Below are 6,000 nucleotides of genomic sequence, written 5' to 3' on the forward strand. Positions count from 1 at the left end.
GTGTGGAACCACCAAGAACATTTAGACTGAATTCACATTATTTGCTCAGGCTGGTAGAGTAGAAAAGGTAAAGATGCTTGACTGAACAGAGATAGATAGATAGATAGATAGATAGATAGATAAAGATAAGGAACTCTGATGCAATAACATAGAAATTCAGGGCAGCAGGCCATTCATCCTCAGCTTACAGATAGAGTCCATGCAGTTGTAAAGGGTGAACAAGGCCTCCCTGATATCTCGCCACAGCCTTCCATCTCTTATGGACACAGGCTCCCTTTCCTACAGCCAGGCCAAGTCCCTGTGATGCAGGGACCTTGTGTGGTCCACCGAGTCTGCTTAGGTCTCCGTATGGAAGGGCGTCTTCGAAATCCAGCTGTGCTACTGGAGCTGACAATGTAGATTGCCTCCTCTGTCTCCGTAGGTTACCCCAGAACTGCGTACATATATCGTCAAATGTGCGAAAGAAGCCATCCACACAGCTCTGCATGCCTCTACATCATGCTTTGCAGCAATGCCACTGTCAGCCATTTTTGCCAGTTACAAAAGGTTAATGAAGAGGATATTAATATCCTCAGAAGAACATAGATATCAAGATGTATCGGGAGCTCATGCTGTGTCCTCTCGGCATGGCGTTCAAGCCCCGTCTCGGAGAACCATTATATTTACATTTTAAGTAAGATGTGATGTAAAACTTACAATCCAAGTGATTACCTGGTCATCTTTAAACTCTATAGATTCTTATATCTCCTGGTAGAGCAGCAGATATGTTGTTGCATTTTAAATATAGATGAACATTGCTTGTGTTTCTCAAGAGAAATGTCATAGGGCCATCTATATCTTCTAAAATGACCTAAACATCTAAATCATGGGTGTCCAACCTTTTGGCTTCCCTGGGCCACATTGAGTGAAGAGGAATTTTCTTGTGCCGCACAGAGAATATATAATATAACTAAGTTATAAAATATATAATTAATAGAATTACCGCAGTTCATTCTTTCAAATACTTGGGTATGTTGTTAGACCCCAATCTATCTTTTGGCCTCCACATAGCAAAAATTTCATCAAAACTTTATCCAAAACTAGGTGCCCTGTACAGAAACAAATCCTGTCTAATCCCTACAGTAAAGGAGAAGATTGTACAGCAAATGCTGATGCCAATAATTGATTATAGGGATGTAATCGCATCGCAAACCCACCTTAATAAACTCAATACATTGTAAAACTTGTTCTGCCGATATATGCTACAATGTAATTACAGGACTCACCATTGTGACATGTTCTAAGAGTTAAACTGGTTATTGCAGGAATCCCGACGCACCCTTCATCTTTCCAGCATTGTGTTTAAGAGCTTTTCTGGGAAGCTCCCACCCTACCTGAGCAAATGCTCTCCCTAGCTGTTCCAACCTCCTATAACATCCGATACAGAACCAGCACTTTATTTAGTCTACCTCAATACAAAACGAAAGCAGCCCGATCCTCCTATTCCTACAGAGCGCCGCAATTTTGAAACAACCTCCCTCATAGTTTCAAATCTTCCCTAAGCCAAAAGTCCTTTAAGAGATCCCTCTCTGTATATGACAAAACAGAGTGCACCTGTCATGGTTGATTATATATTCCCTACCTGTTCTATGTTAAATTTTGTATTTATTGTGTATTAATATTGTTGTTGTATTTCATTGTACACTAATGTAACAATGCAGTGTTTGTGGACACAGGACATACTTGTAAATGAGATAAATCTCAATGTATCTTTCCTGGTAAAATATTTTATAAATAAATACATTTCTATAATACAGCTTCAAAAGCCTTTACTTTCATTTTAATATTTAATTTATTTTTGTAGATAACTCCCTTATTTGTTATCCTTATTTGGGATTGTCATATACCAAATTAGGGAGCTATCTACTAAACATATACACATTCCGACAGATATACACATACACACACAATCATAGATATATATATATATATATATATGCACACACACATATAACTTATAAACACACACAATCACAGACATACACACACTGTAGGGTGCAGGCAGGAGGGTTGGACACGCCTGATTTAAATGATATCCACACTAGGAAAGCAAAAAAGAACAGAGGAATGGAGGAAATATATGTGATGAGATGGGTAGGGAGGTTACTGGGAGAAGTTAATCCGGAAGTTAATCCTGTAGACAGGGCCAGGAACACAAATCCAATGTCCGAGCACAATGCGTTTCCTTCTATTCGGTCTTCTTCCAGGTTAATGCAGAATGCTGAATCCATCCTTGCTTCACTTTAACCCCTTAAGGACCAAACTTCTGGAATAAAAGGGAATCATGACATGTCACACATGTCATGTGTCCTTAAGGGGTTAAATTATGTATAAACCGGAAATGAATTTCTATGCCTTTCTGCCACTTTCATGTTGCGTCAGGTTACCCCTATGTGCAGCGTTACTCCGTGGCGCATGCTGACGTCGGTGACGTGGTCACTCCATGCCACTTTATGAAATCAGTGACGTGGTGACGTCAGCACCGTAATCCCGTCATTCTGTCTCTCACACTCACTATTGCCCAGAATTTCCTAATCCGTAGTCACAAGCAGGGCAGACATAGTAATCGCCATTTTAGAATGGGGCAGCAGTCCATAATAGGAGCGATAATAAGTCCAATGTTTTCCAAATCTCATTTGTTATAGGATAAAGATTTTATTAACATTTATTTGGCTATTTCCGGTCCTAATGTGTTTTATATCCCACCTCCTATAGACTGTAAGCTTGTTTAAACATGGTCCTCTTATAGTTAAATCCCCCCTCTCATAATATTGTAAAGCGCTACGGAATCTGCTGGCGCTATATAAATGGCAATATAATAATAATTATTATTATTATTATAATAATATAGAAGCTAAGCATTCCTAGGATTTTATAATATCTAAACCTGACGCCACACGGAAGTAATTGTGGAGCGCAGAAAAGTGTGAAAATGTATTGCTGATTTATACATAAGAGAACCGTATAGGTTGAAACGCATTGTGCTCGGAATTTTGTTCCAATACTCTGCTGCTATTTTTCCTGCTCTGTTTATTTTATTTATTTTCAGTTTGTTTGTGAATTTACATTAGGGAAAACGTTTTACCTACTCACAACTGAAATACAGACTAATCAGGAGGTGTACCATGTAGGATTTCAATCTAACTCACTGTGTGCTGGTGATCTGGGACTGTTACATGCTCAGTCCTGGATGACATCACACAATTCCTAATGCTATAGAGTCCTTTTAATAAATAACATTCCTTAAAGGAAATGTTATTCAACTACAGACTGTTCTAGCATGGTTTGACAACTTACCTGGATCCTCCTGGGTACCTGCGCTGCATCCACCTCATTTGGCCATCCGAGCAGGACCATCAGCTAAATGCCAATGATTGCGGTGACATCCAGCTTCTGCTGATGCAGTGCGGCCGCCCGAGAGATCTGGTATTAAGCCAAAGTGTACTATAAAGGTTGTACATCTTTCTATGGGATGTACCTGGACACTCCTGGTATCATAACCACTACAACACAGATATCTGCTTTGAAAATGCAACAAAATTCCAACAAAAGACATTCCTTCTATACTTTTGTACAAGAACACGTGTTGCCATGGAGCCTACATGCACTGTACACAGGGAGTAAAACAAACTTAGATCTCACATAGGATGTTAACAAAAAAATTACATTTTTAAATAAAAATAAAACATAAGGCTCAGCTAGCTATCAGTTAGCTAATTAGTGACCGCGCCGTTTCACGTTTACATTACCGGATCCCAGACTCCCCTTCTAGAATAATGAGCTGTTTCTAATTAAATATCTCATGCCATATTTTACATCTAGTTTTTCAGGAATGATTTCATTCCATTCCCAATTACCGCCGGTATTCACCTTCTAATTCTGTTTGCTGAGCTCTAATCGTCTCCATCCGCTGTTTGCTCGTGTTTGTGTATTGTTAAACGGTGCCAAACAGATTCAGTGAGTAACTGGACTCCCGGGATGGCTGTGTTTAGCTGCATACAGAACATATTTCCAAAATTATGTCAAGGTACCTGGGGACTCCTGGATGAAAAAAATGTGCTGTGGGAACGCAGCATTTATTCATTTTTCTCTCTTTTTTTTTACTTTAGGAATGTGATTAATTTTTTTCCTGTCTTGTTGTTTCTCTGTAATTGATACATTGGAGTCATTGCTGTTAAACGTTAACCCTATTGGCAATGATTTCCGATCTTCGTGTAGGTGGGCTTCAGAAAAATAGCTCTCTTTTGTCTCGTTAAAGATTTTGCCTCTGGGCAGAATACAAACCAGAGTTAGTGTAGATGGTTTTAAATACACATTAGCATAGGGCTCACTTTAGATCATTGACATTGGCAGGTGAGCTATAGCCATATAATGGTGCGAAAAACCTCGGTAACCTAAGTTGTTTTGTTGCTTTGTACACTGGGGCTGAATACTCTAGACCAGGAGTAGGCAACCTTTGGCACTCCTGATGTTTTGGACTACATCTCCCATAATGCTGTTACAAATATTGATGGCAAAGCAGCAAGGAGGATGTAGTCCACAATATCTGGAGTGCTGAAGGTTGCCTACCCCTGCTCTAGATTATGTAGGCATCTGAGATTGATGAGTGTTTGAGTGATGGGTTAATATTGGCATCTTTAGTTGCGTTCAGAATTTATAGGAACCGTGTAATAAATTTAAATAAAAAAGAACCAATACAATATGATAAATATCAGAAAAGAAAAAAAATTAAGAGGAGAAGTCTAATAAAACACAGATGAAAATATGTTTTGTTAACACACATTAATAAAAAAAATGTCAGAAAAACACATGGCAGACATGTTTAGTAATTTTGCTAATAAAAAAAAACTGCTTTATTCTGCAAGTTTAATAGAACACTTACCAGACTTTAAATATCTTGAAAAGGGTTAAGCTGCAGTTGTCCTCTAATTCACCCCCTTCCTCCCCAAATAGCATGAGAGCATCAAGCCTTACCTGCTGGTTCAATCAGTAGAATGATCTCTCTGCTCTATAAATTCTCTCTTTAGAACCGGAGGAGAATAATTTTTGCTTGGAACAAGGAACAAAATGCTGGCAAAGAAAAGTGAAAGATACACCGATGAGGTCACGGGACTCCCCTGAGCTCAGTCTTCCTTTTGCTACAGTCATCCCATCATCACTGCACAAAGTGACCCTTTGCAACGTACATGAGTCTATCCTCGTCTACTAAGTTATGCAACATTAGCTTTGCCCTTATCTGTAGTTTATGTCGAGAACTAATGGTGGGGATTTCATAGCATTACCTTAGTCAGACAATGCTGTACTTTACCCTTTGATTGCCAGAGGAGTGAACGTAAGCAATGCATTTATCTATGAGATTATTTTGGAAAACCTTTGCTAACACGGCAGGTGATCTGTTTTTTTGAGTTTCACTAAAAGGGTTAATACACGTGAACAGTAAAATGAATCAAATAACAATAGCTGGCAGTTTGTAATAAGATGACGAAAGTGATTTTATTTTTAATCTAAAGGGCAGACCCTTTGAGATTCATTTTGAGTCTTCGTTTTGCTTGAGATAAAGAAAACAGGATATAATTCTCTCAGATTAGTCACAGCTTTTTAAAAATAGACAATACTTTTCTATTGCCGTTTATTATAAATAGGTTTTTGTAAAGGTCAAACAATAGAATACACGCTTTACATCTTTCTGATTTGATTAAGTAAGCATTACTTTTATTTGATATTTTATTATACTTTTGTTATCCTGTCAACCTCTCTGGAAACACCCAACTTGTCCAAAGTATGTGTATGTACAGGTGGTGTTTAAATTCTGTCAACCATAAAAACCAAAACATTACTTTTGTATTGGATATGAAAAATCGCAATGGCGCAAGATTCCAGGTTATTGCAGGGAAACCCCTAAATTCTAAAATCCAGGAAATACAAATAGTCTTTAGGCAGGTTAATTTGTTTTATATTGTT

At 38.2% G+C, this 6,000-nt stretch overlaps 1 protein-coding gene across 1 annotated transcript in view; it reads right to left on the bottom strand.

The window, feature by feature from the left end:
• Nucleotides 1-5,008, bottom strand: part of LRRC32 (leucine rich repeat containing 32) — an 83,064-nt gene extending 78,056 nt beyond the window's left edge. Inside the window, exon 1 of the mRNA XM_063444994.1 lies at nt 4,922-5,008. The gene's annotated coding sequence lies outside the window, so the exon portion shown is untranslated. The remainder of the gene's footprint in view (nt 1-4,921) is intronic.
• Between the last annotated feature and the right edge of the window lie 992 nt (nt 5,009-6,000).

This window comes from Pelobates fuscus, chromosome 1, assembly GCF_036172605.1.
Source record: "Pelobates fuscus isolate aPelFus1 chromosome 1, aPelFus1.pri, whole genome shotgun sequence".
NCBI classification, from domain to species: Eukaryota; Metazoa; Chordata; class Amphibia; order Anura; family Pelobatidae; genus Pelobates; species Pelobates fuscus.